Source organism: Suricata suricatta, chromosome 8 (genome assembly GCF_006229205.1).
Source record: "Suricata suricatta isolate VVHF042 chromosome 8, meerkat_22Aug2017_6uvM2_HiC, whole genome shotgun sequence".
NCBI lineage: Eukaryota > Metazoa > Chordata > Mammalia > Carnivora > Herpestidae > Suricata > Suricata suricatta.
In genome coordinates, this window is record NC_043707.1 from 91,924,776 (window position 1) to 91,940,534 (window position 15,759).

Here is a 15,759-nt window from a genome sequence, read left to right on the forward strand (position 1 = left end):
GTTAAACAGATGCGATAGCTTAAGGGACAAGAGGTCGTATCGGAAATACTTAAGAAAAGCCACAAGGAAAGGGAGGAACAGCTGCCCACAGGAAGGCTTACGGTTTGGAGCCCAGGAAGGGCAAGGGGTCAGAAGACAAATTACACTAAAAAGTAGATGAGGGAGGTGCCAACACCCTCAGGAAGCCTAAACAGTTGGCCACAGGCTCTCCACTGATGGCAGGCCCCCCCAAAACCTCGTCATTTGGGGACCAGAGACACTAAGTCCCAACCTTCTCCTGACTCCGCTAGGCTCAAGTCGCCCCTCACCGAAACAGAACTGGAGAAGTGTAAAAAAAAAAATGTGCAGGAGCCACCAACCCGGGAAGTGTTCCAGTTCTAGCAGCAGCGGCCCCCAAAATCAGCCCTCACACACGCATACGCTCCGACCTCAGCGCCGCAGCCACAGATATCCCGAGCTTCCCGGCCACCGTAGTAAGAGGAAAGGTCTCCCTTTCGAACCCAGTATGTTCAGCCACTTCCGGGGCATTAAATTCCTTTGCTTGGCCGTAGCAGTATCAGCAGTGCACAGGCCCATGACCCACTCACGTCATCCATCCCTTTCCCCTCGCTCCGTGCAATCGCAGCACTTGGGTCACCAGTAGGGCAAGCACAGAGCCAAGGGAAAGTATCAGTCTGTAAGCAATGTCTCTAATAGAGAACCCACATTACGCCTAGTTTGAGGTCCCGCTGAACAATTGTACTTCAACTCCCAACATGCAACGCCACACTACGTCCTCTCCTTCGGCCCGGAACTACAAGATCCAATATGCACTGCGCCCCCTCTTTATTCAGTTTTCACCTGATCTTCTGCGATTCCAGATGTGTGTTCAGAGGAGCCACGAAATTTCTTGTAATAATGTAGACCTTCCTACCAAACTCCACTTTGATAATGATACCTATAATTTCTTTTATCCTGTTGTGAAAGTTCTCTAAGCCAAGCTATAGTTGAAACTGATAGGCAAATACTTACAAAATATCAAGGAATGTGTGCCCTCGTTTTCCCGATTCCTATTATTTTTCAAGGATTGAAACACAGGACGGTTCCGAAAGGCTTTTTATGAAATGAAAATTTTTTCCACACTCATAAGGAGTGTGACGGAAATACTAACGTATTAGAAAGTGTAATCCTAGGTCGTTTTGCAGTACTGAAAGATTGCATTGGAACAAGGACTATCACACATGCTCCTGAATTGCAAAGAAAATTATAGTAAGACCTGGGAGTGAAAAATTAACAGTCTGTGCTACCGGACTATGCACCTGCAAGGGAAAAAAAACCTTTCAGAATGCAGAGTTGAAAGTTCAAAATTAAATTTTAAAATGTTTTTCACTTCTGAGGGGGCTGGGTGGCTCAGTCGGTTGAGGTCAGGTCATGAGCTCACTGTTTGTGAGCTCGAGCCCCACATCTCTGCTGACAGCACAGAGCGCTCTGTTCTCCCTCTCTCTGCCCCCCCTCCCCTGCTTGTGCTGTCTCAAAAATAAATAAACAGGGGTTTTTTTAATGTTTTTCACTTTTTTAACATGTTAATGGTTTGGATTATATTCATTATTATTCTTACAAAAACAGGTAACTGGAACTATTTATTTTCTATTATGTGGTAGGGCAACCAAGTAGCCAATCACACAAAGGATATAGCAAGATCATATTTTAAAATACAGAACTTTGTTCTGATTTCTTAGGACAGATAGCATGCATTGAACAAGCTGGATGCCTTTTTGTTACTTTGATAAAGATCTGGATTACCAAGAATGAATATATTTTATATTTTATATTGTCCACTAATAGGCCATGAGAAACAATGCTTGAATTCTTAAACTATATGATAGTTTAATTTTAACTTTATTTATTTACTTATTTTAATTTTATAAAATAAAATGGACATATACCATTAACATTGGTTTTCTGAGGATTGACAGCAAAACAAATTTTAATTGGCTAGAAAAATGGAGTAGAACATTTACCATGTTTATAACCTCACATAGAAGTCACAGAGGGTAACTGTATTCTGTAACATGGACATGGCATCCACTACCATACAAACTGCTTTCCAACTCTAGTGTGCTAAATTATGCAGCACTAGCAAGTAAATATTTAAAATCTATGATCACAGAAAACAATCTACTCCTTTCCATACTTATGCACCAAAACAATACAAATGCAGTGAGAGAAACATTTCCATTGGAATGATTTGAGGTAATGATAAACTATAATTAGGTTATCTGTTATTCATAACTGTTTGCAGTAAATACATAATTGCATCCACTTATTAAAGATGTTATTAAGGAAGCTTTTAAAATATGCTAAATAATTGATACACATATTCTGAAGTAGTTTCAATGATCAATTGTGTAAATGAATGTGGAAGAGAGTTTAAAGAGTACATAATTTATGTAACAAACTGTAGGTTTTCAAAGGAGATTCTTGCAGCTGCAATCCTCAGCAATAATCTCTCCTCATTTAAAAACAATTTTAATGTTTATTCATTTTTGAGAGAGAGAGAGAGAAAGAGACAGAGTGGGAGTTGTGGGAGGAGCAGAGAAAGAGCAGGACACAGAATCTGAAGCAGACTCCAGGCTCTGAGCTGTCAGCACAGAGCCCCATGTGGGGCTTGAACCCACAAACCATGATGTCATGACCTGAGCTGAAGTCAGACACCTAACCAACTGAGTCACCCAGGAGCCCCTCCCTCCTCACTTTTAAATGTGACTTAAAATTCAACCTTCCAATTCAGCCAATTGCCAAGCACACAAAAGTCAAAAACAGACAAGATATTCATTTGAGTCCAACAAATACACAGTGAGTGCTGCTAGGGACAAAGCACTCTGCTTAGCCACTAAAGTCTATTTCCGAAGCACAGTTTTGATAGCTGGGAAAGATTTAAAAGGGAAATGAAAAGAAGATAAGAGCTTAATCAGAGTGGAAAGCAGAAAGTAAAATATGTGTAATGTTGTCTTCTAAAAATCACTTATGCATTCAGTTAATTGGAACTCTGCAGTAGCTAATACACATTCCAAAAGGCAGGAGCCACATCTTATATATTTGTGTCCCTCTTAGCTCTAACACAGTACTTTGTTCAGAGTAACTTACTCTCTATAAGAGTTTGTGGGAGTTCACTGTGATATCTGAGGCCTCGAAACTCCCTCCGTATTCATACTATGTAGTTTTAATGTAAGCTATTTTTAGCATCTGAGCTTCGTTTTCTTAGTTAGCAATTCAGATTGTATAATAAGTATTAAAACCAGAATATTTGATTAATCAGAATGGTACACTCAAAAATCATGAAAAAGCATTTACTGCTGTGTATGGGTATATATAACAACATTTATCTTAAGTGTCAAGACCTTTCTAAAATGTCATCATATCCCAGACATATACTGTCCTTTGAAAGCATATCAGGCATTCTAGTAGCATTGACTGTAATACAACTCCAGATTTTTGTTAGTAAATTTTTAATCCTTAACTTCTACCAAGTATACTTCTTTACCACCTCCCTTCTGGATCTAAGCAAAGATGAAAGTTCTGTTTAATAAGTAAATGTGTAACATAAATCCCTGATCAAGAATATTATCGTTAGATAAAACAAACTCAGGCCTGATGAAACAAATAACTTGTAGTTCTCTAAAAGCTAAAAAATTATTTTGAGAAAAGCTTAAAACCTTTTCACCTTCCCCAAATGACCTTATTTCTGTCACTTCTCCTACATCTTCAAACTCTCTTTCTTCACTGCCCCCTCTACCTCAACCTATAAACAGGCACCGAATCCCCATAGTATGTAAAGCAACTTCGGTGAACTCAGCTCCCCTTCTAAATGCAATGTTATTCCATCCTTCTATTCCTTTCATAGCCACATTCAGCAAGTGCTGCAAAGTAAACTTTTACCTTTAAATGCAGCACAGGATCTATATTCACAGCTTATACCTACCAAACACCCAGCACTATGCTAAATCCTGGAAATAGGAAGAGAATTCAGATAAGAGAATTATGGTCCATGATACAGTGTGATAAACATGATAGAGGTATGGACAAAGTTCTAAGAGAACAAGGATTGTCAGTTACTCTCAAATTGAGGGACCCTAGAGGAGAAAGTCCTGAGATAACTTAAATGATAAAAATAATTAACCAACTACAGAAGAGAAGGGCTCAACCAATGTAGAATAATTCAGAAATTCATTATAGCTGGAACATGAGAGTGAAGGAGTGGTCCAGTACAAGACTGCAAAGACAGCCTGAGGCTATTTCCTACACGGGTTTGTGCACTATGATAAGAATCTTGGACTTCAACCTGGTTATATAGGGAACCATTTAGGGAATGACATTTGAGGTGCTGGTTGCAGTATTATTGGGAATGATTTGGGCTGGGAAGAACAGCTAGGAGATTGTTAAAATTCAGGTTAAAAAATGGGAAATCTGAAGTAAATAGTGATAAGGAAAGAACAAAAATAATTGGTCAGAGATATTAGGATAGTAGAACCAAGAGGAGGTGTGAAGAGGAGAAGGAATCAAGAAAGACTTCCAGATTTCTGGTTTCCCGATTTTCCAGATGTTGAGTTAGGAATGCTTAGAGCACCTGGCTGGCTCAGTCAGAAGAGCAAGCTACTCTTGATCTCAGGATTGTGAGTTCAAGCCCTACACTGTGTGTACAGATTACTTAAAACTAAAATCTCAAGGGGCACCCAGGTGGCTCAGTCAGTTGAGTGTCTATCTCTTAATCTGGGCTCAGGTCTTGAGCTCAGAGTAGTGAGTTTAAGGCCTGTGTTGGGCTCCACCCTGGGCATGAAACCTACTTAAAAATAAAAATATTAAAAAAAAAAATAGGGGCACCTGAGTGGCTCAGTTGGTTTAGCATCCAGCTTTAGATTTTGTCTTAGGTCATGATCTCACAGTTCGTGAGTTCGAGTCCTGCTTCAGGCTCTGGGCTGACAATGTGGAGCCTGCTTGGGATTCTCTCTCTCTCCTTCTCTCTGCCCTTCTCTCACTTGCACTGTCTCTCTCTCTCTCTCTCTCTCTCAAAATATTAATTAATTAATTAAATCTTTAAAAAAAGAAGAATGCTTAAGAGTTGTCAGAAGTCTATGCCCAGGAGACAGATATGAAGCTTAAGAGGAAGATTTGTGCTGAATATATATGCCTTTAGGAGCAATTAACTTTAAATAACAATTGAAAAAAACATGGGCATGGATAAGATTGTGAGCTAGTGTGAGCCAGGTAGATAGAGACGTAGAGATGTAAGCTCCTAAGCCAGAAATGAGGCAGGGTAGAGAATGGTATATACAAATGTCTCTAAATCATTCAGGGAATAGGATGTTTACATAAGAGCAGAGGATTACAGAATGAGGAGAAAGCTCAATTCATCTCTGGACCTGGTGTGCATGAATAAATGAGAACAAAAAGACAAAAAAAAAAAACCCAGCCCACATAAATTCAACAAAGTTTCAGGGACACTGAATTAAGAGAAAAGTCAGCATTCATTAAAACCAGGATGTGAAATAAGAATTCTGTAAGGAGAACCAGATTTTAACAAATTAGAGCATGAAAGAAGGAATGGAAAGATTTCAGAGGGAGATGAGTAGAAAGAGGATTGGGTCAGAGGAAAGGAAGCACAGGTGGGAACAGAAAAAGGAAGATGATGACCAAGGATGACAGGAATATGAGGTATGTTCGCCAGCCTCAAAGCTTCAAAACAGAAACTCTATATAAACCTGAGATTCCCTTTAACCTGTGTGTCATCTCACTCCTCTGAGCAGCGGGGAGTATAACTGAGTTGCTCACACTTACATCACTCTTTTATAATGGAATCCACCATCCTTACAGGGCAGGGTTTCTGAGGAGGGCTATTCCCTCCTCAAGCCCTACGAGACATAAACTATGATTTGCCTAAAGTTTAGACCCTAATTAACATTGTGGCCTATTTCTCTTGGTTTAGGAATGAATATGTGACACGATTTTAGGCAATGAGATGTTTGCTAGAGAGCTTCTGGTAAAAGTTTTTTTCTCTCTGACAATAAGCAGCTCATTCTGTACACTTTGGTCGTAGCGGCGTTCTTCACAAGAGCTAAAAGGTGAAAGCAGCCCAAGTGTTCATCCCCGGGAGAATGAATAAGAAAAATGTATCTAGATACAATGTAATATTGGTCAGCCTTTAAAAAGTATGAAATTGAGAGGCGCCTGGGGGCTCAGTCCTTTCCTTGAGCTTCCAACTTCCGCTCATGTCAAGATCTCATGGTTTGTGAGTTCGAGCCCTAAGTTGGGCTCACTGCTGTCAGTGCATGGCCTGCTTCGTATCTTTGGTCCCCCTCTCTCTGGGCCTTTCCACTTCAACTCTCTCTCTCAAAAATACATAAATCTTTGGGGCACATGGGTGGCTCAGTCAGTTAACCGTCTGGCTTTGGCTCAAGTCATGATCTCACTGTTCGTGGGTTTGAGCCCCGCATCAGGCTCTGTGCTGACAGCTCAGACCCTGGAGCCTGCTTCAGATTCTGTGTCTCCTTCTCTCTCAGCCCCTCCTCTGCTCATGCTCGCTCTCTCTCTCTCTCTCTCTCTCTCTCTTTCTCTCTGTCTCTTTCTCTCTGTATCTTTCTCTTTGTCTCAAAAATAAATAAAAAATTTTTTTAATTTTTTTAAATTATGGAATTATGATACATGTTACAACCTGGGTGAACCTTGAGAACATTATAGTGAGTGAAATAATCCAACACAAAAAGACAAATATTGTCTGATTCCACTTACACGGGGTAACCAGAGTAGCCATGTTCAGAGATAGAAAGTAGAATGGTGGTTGTCAGGGGCTGGAGAGGGAGGAATGAGTTATTATTTAGTGTATAGAGTTTTGGTTTTGTAAGATGAAATGAGTCTAAAGATAAATGGTGGTGAGGCTGCACCACAACATGAATGTACATAATGCTACTCAGCTGCGTTTACAAATGATTAAAACAGAGGTACCGGGGTGGCTCAGTTGGTTAAGCATCTGACTCTAGATTTCAGCGCAGTTCAGGATCTCACTGTTGGGCTCTGCACAGACAGCATGAAGCCTGCTTGGGATTCCTCTCGTTCTTTCTCACTTTGCCCCTCTCCCACAAACATGTGCTCTCTCCTTCTTTCTCAAATAAATAAACATCTGTTAAAAATGGTAAAGCAGTAAATTTTATGTTCTGTGTATTGTACCACGAAAAGAAAAATGGGGGGGGGGGGGAAGCAATGTATGCCAAGACCATTTAATGGCAAAATAATAGTCTCTTCAACAAATAGTGATGGGGCAACTGCGCTTCCATCGGCAAAAGAATAAAGTTGGGTTCCTAAACAGACCTATATTCCATGCCGGATTTAAAAATTAACTCAAAATATAAAAGTTAAAATAGGAAAACTCGTAGAAGAAAGTGTACAGGTAAATTTTCATGACCAGGATTTGGAAGTGGCTTCTTAGATATGACACCAAAGGAAAAAAGAAAAAAAAATAGATAAATTAGGGGAGCCTGGGTGGCCCCGTCGATTAAGCGTCCAACTTCAGCTCAGGTCATGACCTCTCAGCTCATGGGTTCAAGCCCAGCGTCGGGGTCTGTGCTGACAGCTCAGAGCCTGGAGCTGCTTCACATTCTGTGTCTCCCTCTCTCTCTGTCCCTCCCCACTTGTGCTCTGTTTCTATCTCAAAAATAAACATTTTTTTTAAATTAAAAAAATATAAATTAATTGGACTTCATCAAAATTAAAAACTTTCATGTATCAAAGGACACTCTGGAGAAACTAAAAACACAGTCCACAGACTGGAAAAAAAAATTGCAAGTCATATATCTGATAAAGGTCTAGTAACCAGAATATATAAAGAATTTACAGATCAGCAATAAAAAGACAACAACCCAGTTAAAAGATAGTCAAAGGAATTGAATAGACACTTCTCCAAAGAATATGTACAGGTGGTCAATAAGAACATGAAAAAATGTTCAACATTACTAATCATATTTTTATGCTAAGTAAAACGTATTTTTTATGTTTAGACCTACATATAATAGGTGTGTATATACAAATGCACACACACTTACAAGTAATATATAATGTTTCAAACTATGAAATGTTAAATAGACACTGTGTTAGGTATTCTGTATTACAAATTACCCATTCCTTGGTGGTTTTAAAGAACAACATTTATTGTTTCACAATTTGGGGGGATTAGTAATCTGGGTATAACTTGGCTGTGTCCTCTGCTTCCTGGTTTCCATCAAGGTTGTAGTCAAGGTGATGGCCACGGTCTGTGGACCCATCTAAAGGCATGACTGGGGAAGAATGTGCTTCCAAGTTCATCTCAGTGGTTGTTGACAGTATTCAGTTCTTTGTTGGACTTAGGGCCTTAATTCCTCACTGGCTATTGGTCATAGACTCTCTCATTTCTTTCCCACAAAGTATCTTATTTCTTCAAAATCTGTGAGCCAAGAAACACAAGAGAGAGTCTGGTAGCAAAATAGAAGTCATAGTCCTTTTTTTTTTTTTTTCATTTGAGAGAGAGTGTATGTGTGAGCGGGGCAGAAGGAAAAAGAATCTTCTTTTTTAAATTATTTAATTTGAGAGAGAGAGCAAGCAAGCAAGCACCAGTGGGAGAGGGATAGAGAGAGAGAGAGAGAGAGAATCCCAAGCAAGTTCTCCACTGTCAGTGCTGAGCCTGATGCCAGGCTTGATGTAGAGCTCAGTCCCACAAACCATGAGATCATGACCTGAACAGAAATCCAGAGTCAGAAACTTAACCTACTGAGCCACCCAGGCGCCCTGAAAGTCATAGAGGTAAAATCGCATCGCTGTTGTTGTATTCAACATATTAGAAACAATCTAGTACATCTAACTCGCACTCAAGGAGAGGTGATTTCAAAAGGGCATACACACAAGGAAGCAGGGATTATTGGAGGCCATTTTAAAAATAACTACCACAGTCACCATGTTCAATTGTTGTAAACATTAAACATCAAACATGTTGTTTGATGTTGCAAACATCAAAAATGCTAATTTTGTAAGTATCTGGGAACTACAAAATAGAATAGGAACTGAAGCTAGAAAGTGAATGACTAGTTTTATGGTGAAATGATTCTTTGCTATTCAATACTGCTGGGGTGCGTGGGTGGCTCAGTCGGTTAAGCGTTCAGGTTTGGCTCAGGTCATGATCTCAGGGTTGGTGGGTTCAAGCCCCGTGTCGGACTCTGTGCTGACAGCTAGCTCAGACCCTGGAGGCTGCTTCAAATTCTGTACCTCCCTCTCTCTGTGACCTTCCGCTGCTTGAGCTGTCTCTCTCTGTCTCTCAAGAAAAAAAAAAATCTACTGCAAAAAAAAAATCTATTTCATCCATGCTTTCTGAGAAATGGATTTGAGAAGTTATCTTTTTTTTTCTTACCTAAGCATTCCCCCTCCCACATCCTCTCCATACCCTGAGGCAGAGTTTATCTTTGATGTTGCCACCAGCAAAGTCCAAAACCATTACAGCATTTTAACACTGTTGCTCTATACAGGATGAAGGGTGTGAGAATCATTTCCTTGAGGCCTAAACAATATTAGTCATGAGAACAAATATATGTAAGAGGTTGTACTGAATTAGTGCTGAGAACCAGTTAAAGAATTATAAAGACACTTTTGTGTATTTAGTATGGTTTTTGTTGGTGTATTATCTATGTAGTCCTCTGAGGCCTGGGGACACAGAACAGTGATTCCTCTTGCCTGGAGCTAGTTGCATAACTGCTGTGTTTAAAGCACCTGGAACCCCGTAGGCAGTAAATATAACACTCTTTGACTCGTCTGACATTTCTCAACTTTTAGATGATTTGAACTCTCTGGTCAATATGACCTCAAAATTCACTGTTTTTTTCTTTTTACTTTATTTTTCTTCTATTCTTAGGAAAATTAACTATTTTTCCAATTATTTTTTTTAAACCTATGTTCTTTCTTTTTCTTTTTTTTTTTCCAAATGTTTTTATTTATTTTTGATACAGAGAGAGACAGAGCATGAGAGGGGGAGGGGCAGAGAGAGAAGGAAACACAGAACTGGAAGCAGGCTCCAGGCTCTGAGCCAGCCGTCAGCACAGAGCCTGACGCGGCGCTCGAACCCACAAACGTGAGATCTGACCTGAGCCGAAGTCGGAGGCTTAACCAACTGAGCCACCCAGGCACCCCCTATGTTCTTCTTTCTACCTTACACTGCTTTCCAGGGGAAGACAGCAAGTTCAACACTGCTCAGAAACATTACTTCTGTTAGTTTAAAGTTTAGCCTGACCCAATTTCAGATTCTTCTGAATCTATATAATCTCTCTTAGAGAATCTGGGTGGTTCAGTTGGTTAAGCATCTGACTCTTGATTTTGGCCTGGGTCATGTTCCCACAGTTTGTAGGATCAAGCCCTGCATCGGGCTCTGTGCTAACAGCATGGAACCTGCTTGGGATTCTCTCCATCTCTTTCTCTACCCCCCCTCCCATTTCTCTCTCTCTCAAAATAAACAAACATTTAATAAACAAACAAAGCATTCTCTCTCTCTCAAAATAAATAAACATTTAATAAACAAACAAATAAAGCCTTCTCTCTCTCTCTCTTTCCCTCCATCTCTATCTCACACTCTCCCTCCCTCTTTCTCTCCATCTTTCTCTCTGTTAACAGAAAATCATTAACTTTTTTGGGTGTTAGGACACTGAGAATTCAATGAGCCTGGAAAAAGAGGAAAGAGCCTAATACCGGCAGTTTGTCACTTGAACCAAAATCCTGGTCTCAAACTTTGGACTGGGGGAAGATTCATATAATGTTTATGAATAGTTCATAATAACACGGAAATGTGCTTCATGTTTTAATGGCAAGTGAAAAAAAAGTTGGCTAAAAAATATGATTGTAAGATAATCATAACTCTTGCAAACAAACAAATGAAAAACAACACTTAGAAGAAAAGATAGAGGCACCTGGGTGGCTCAGTAGGTTAAGTATCTGGCTTCGGCTCAGGTCATGATCTCACGGTTTGTGGGTTCGAGCCCTGCGTTGGGCTCTGTGCTGACAGCTAGCTCAGAGCCTGGAGCCTGCTTCAGATTTTGTATCTCCTTCTCTCTCTGACCCTCCCCTGTTTGCACTGTCTCTCAAAAATAAATAAAAACCATAAAAAATAAAAAAAGAAGAAAAGATATCAAGAGATACAGATAAAAATATCAACAGTAGTTGCCTTTAGATGATGAAATTTTGGATGATGTTTTTTCTTACTGATGTATTTACAGATGATTTACAATCTGTATTTCATTTTATAAATATAAAGGGATTACTAATTTAATAATGAGTTGATATTAATTTAAACCTTGATATCACAAAAGCTATAGTTTATATTAAACTGATAATACGTTTATATATACATTTTTTTTTAGAGAGAGAGAGGGAGCAAGTGACAGAGAGAGAGAGAGAGAGAGAGAAGCGGGTCTCCCTCAGGACTGTGTTTTCACCCACAGCGGGGCTCATGCTCACCCGAAGCTGGACTCGAGTTCATCTGATGTTGGGATTTGAACTCACCAACTGGAGATCATGACCTGAGCAAAGTCAGATGCTTAACGACTGAGCCACCCAGGTATTTTTAGACTAATATATTTTAGAGTAAACAGGCAACCACAATAGGGCACCTGAGTGGCTTATTCGGCTTAGTGTCTGACTTTTCGGCTCAGGTCATGATCTCACAGTTTTGAGTTCAAACCCTGCGTTGGGCTCTGTGCTGGCAGTGCGGAGCCTGCTTGCGATTTTCTCTCTCTCTTTTGTTCTCAGCCCTTCCCCCATTTGTGCTGTCTCTGTCTTTCTCAATAATAAATAAATAAACAAATAGAAAAAAAGGCGCCACAAGAGAATACCTCCTGATATTTATTCTTTTTGACTTCTCTACAGAAACAGAAGCTAGGAAGGATCATATTTCTGAAGTCCTAGTGCTTAGTTGAAAATTATTACTTACTTAAGTTCACAAAGTTTGTACCATTGAATGAGAAATGCCAGTTTCAAAATACATCTATTCTAGTTGTGAAAATGTTTAGTCTTTGAGTCATGGCTAAATACTGAGTTGGCCAGGTGCCTATGTGAACATGACATTTTCTTGCTATTGAGGAGCTTGAAATCTACTGAGGGAGACAAGCATATACACAATTAACTATAAAACAAAGCAGAGTGTGAATAAGATTTAATAAAGACACAGTCTTATTGTGGCATACAAAAGGAATAAATTCCTCAGAGTAAATTCTATCTTGGTGGGGCGCCTGGGTGGCTCAGTTGGTTAAGCCTCCTAACTTTGGCTCAGGTCACGAACTTGTGGTTCATGAGTTTGAGCCCTGCATCGGGCTCTGTGCTGACAGCTCAGAGCCTGGAGCCTGCTTTGGATACTGTGTCTCCCTCTTTCTTTGATCCTCCCCTGCTCCCACTCTCTCTCTCTCTCAAAAATAAATAAAGATTAAAAAATATTTATTTAAATCCATCTTGGAATGGAAGGTAATTTGGGTTATGCTAAATATGTGTGTGTGTGTGTGCGTGTGTGCATATACATATACAGGTACTTTTGTATCGATATGTATACATATATATGTGTGTGTATGCACATATATATTCTGATTTTTAAAATAACCTAAGTCTGATAAAAATTCAGACATTGAGGAAATATATAATACAATCAAGATAATGAACCCTAAGAATATGGTATATACTCTTTAACTTTTTACAAATATATTAACATGAAATATTACAAACATTTGTTCATTTAATGAATATGTATACATTGCCTACAATGTGCTAGGCACAACTTTAGGGGCTTGGGTTACATCAGTGAACAAAAACAATAATTCCTCTTCTCAAAGAGGTTATATTTTAGTTGCTTAAGACAGAATATACAAAAAATAAAATAGGGACACCTGGTTGGCTCAGCAGAAAAAGCTGCAACGCTTGATCTTAAGGTTGTTAATTCAAGCCCCACACTGGGTGTAGAGATCAGTAAAACAAGTAATAAATTTAAAAAACAATAAAAAAAAGTAGGGGTGCCTGTGTGGCTCAGTCAGTTGTGCATCTGACTTCGGCTCAGGTCATGATCTTGCAGTTTGTGGGTTGGAGCCCCGCATTGGGGCTGTCAGCACAGAGCTAGCTTTGGATCTTCTGTCCTCCTCCTTCCCTGCCCCTCCCCACTGGTGTCTCTCTCAAGGTAAGTAAACTTTTTTTTTTTAATGTTTTTTTTAATTTATTTTTGATACAGAGAGAGAGCATGAGAGGGGAAGGGGCAGAGAGAGAAGGAGACACAGAACCAGAAGCAGGCTCCAGGCTCTAAGCTAACTGTCAGCACAGAGCCTGACGCGGGGCTCAAACCCACGAATGTGAGATCTGACCTGAGCTGAAGTCAGAGGCTTAACCAACTGAGCCACCCAGGCGCCCCTCAAAGTAAGTAAACTTAAAAAATAATAAATAAAAAATAAAATAAGTAAATTATGTAGAATGCTAGCATGTGATAAATCTCTTGGAGACAGGGGGAGGAAGAAAAATAGAGGATGGGAAGGAGGCTCAAGAGCCCTGAGGGATGGAATACAATTTTAAATATGACACTCAGGGTAGACCTCATTTAGAAGGTGACATGTGAATGAAAATTTACAGGAGATGAGGGATAAAGGCAAGCAAATATGAAGGAAGAGTATTTTAGGCAGAGGAGACAGGCCCTCCAAACACCATAAGTTGGGAGTGTGCCTTATCTGTGCACTTTTCTGGTCAGAAAGGTCTGTAAGTATTTGGAAGCTGACAAGCTCACCATGGCTGATACTAGTTCTCTTGCGTTCTAACTTTCACTTAAAATCTTGAATGTTATTATCAGCAAAAAATATTGCATAGTTTTTCTTGAAGTAACAGGTTCACTTCATTCATTTTTGAAAAAAATTCTGTCAAATGCCAAAGTCTGAATAAACATAGTTTGCCACTTACGCTTTCACGTAAAAAGGGTGTTTCAGGAAAAAAATTGTGTAGTTTACCTGACAATTCAAATAATTACAGACTTTTGCCTACAGAAGTGTGAAACAATAGATTTCTGTTCTTTAAACTACTAAATTTATGATACTTTAGTATGGCAACCCTAGCAAGCTGATGCAGCATGCAACAATTTATGAATTATGTATATCTTTCTTTTATGACTAATTCAAATATTGCCAGCTCATCAACAGGATGCACAAACATGTACAATAGTAAATTCAATCATCTGTGATGTTTAGATGGCATCCAGTTATATAAAATCATAAATTTAAACAAAATTTTCAATTTGTTGTTATAAAAGCATTTTTGGCAAGGTAGGATGATAGAACACTATAGTTTTAGCTCTTACATTTAGGTCTTTTTTTTTTTTACATTTAGGTTTTTTATCTACTTTGATTTCCTTTTGGTAAATGATAGAAGATGAAGCTTCAGGGGCATCTGGGTGACTCAGTTGGTAAAGTGTACAACTCTTGATTTCGGCTCAGGTCATGATCTCACGGTTTGTGGGATGGAGCCCCACTTCAGGCTCTGCACTATCAGCGCAGACAGTGCAGAGCCTGCTTGGGATTCTCACTCTCTCCTCCCCCTCCCCTGCTCACATACTCTATCTCTCTCCCTCTCAAAATAAATAAATAGACTTTAAAAAATAAAAATAAGAAGGAAAGTATCATTTCATTTTTTTGCATGCGGATTTCTTGTTGTCCTTGTGCCATTTATTGCAAAGACTACTCCTTCACTGTTAAATTGCCTTGGCATTCCTGTTGAGAATCAATTACCCATAAATATATAGGAGTATTTCTGGACTCGTAATTCTAGTCTTGTTTTTCAGACCTCACTTTTAATAATCTTCACAGCCAACATAAGGTTCAAACTCATGATTCAGAGATCAAGAGTCAACACCACTGACTGAGCCAGCCAGGTGCCCTCTATCCTTTTGATATATGTATCTAGTGCTAGTGCCACACTTGCTTCCATTACTGTAACATTGCATTACGTTTTGAAACTTGTCAATTGTCTTGTCAATTTATGCAAAAAAAAATCAGCTAGAATTTTTATAGGAGTTGCACTGGGTCTGTAGCTTAATTTCAGGAGTCTCTCAATAAGCCATACCAATGCTGACCATATAATATGGACTCAACATATTTTTGTATTTGATTACAGTTAAGAGTATAGACTGTGCAGCCAAATTATTTGAGTCCTGATCCACGTGCTGATATTTATTAGCTGCTTGACTTTTGGGCATGCACTAACTTCCTTGTGCTCAGTTTTCTCATCTGTCAGATGAGAATAATAATAGCACCTAATTTAAAAGATTGTTGTGAACATTATAAGAATTACTATAAATAAAGTACATGGATTAGTGCTAGACATACATTGTCTGCTCTTTCTATGTTCACTTTACTAAACATCATATACCCTGTCATCATCATTCTTAGTACAATAGCCAAGTTGGCTAAATTTCAAAGAATAACTTCTAAATATGGGTATCTGTGTTTCAAGTTATAACTACTATCCTCCTTCATACAAATATAGCATGAGAGTTGGTCAGATTAAATTTAACCAGAAAGTTTACAATAGTATTACTTATGGAAGTATATTCGGCATAAACACCTAATGAATTAAGCAGATTTCAATAAGCTGCCAGTAGATGGCTCTCTTAATTTGCTGTTTTATTCTCAGTGCTTTTTCTTCGTCAACTCAACACCATCAAAAAAAAAACCCCAGTAACAGGGTAGAAACAGCTCCCCTGGCACT

General features: G+C 39.1%; 1 protein-coding gene across 2 annotated transcripts in view; it reads right to left on the reverse strand.

Annotated features, from left to right (window-relative positions):
* Window positions 1-489, reverse strand: part of ATG4C (autophagy related 4C cysteine peptidase) — a 91,637-nt gene extending 91,148 nt beyond the window's left edge. Inside the window, exon 1 of one of the 2 annotated variants that reach the window (XM_029949691.1) lies at window positions 429-489. The gene's annotated coding sequence lies outside the window, so the exon portion shown is untranslated. Of the gene's footprint in view, window positions 1-359 lie in introns of both variants that reach the window. The other variant, XM_029949690.1, reaches the window with a different exon arrangement.
* Window positions 490-15,759: the final 15,270 nt, after the last annotated feature.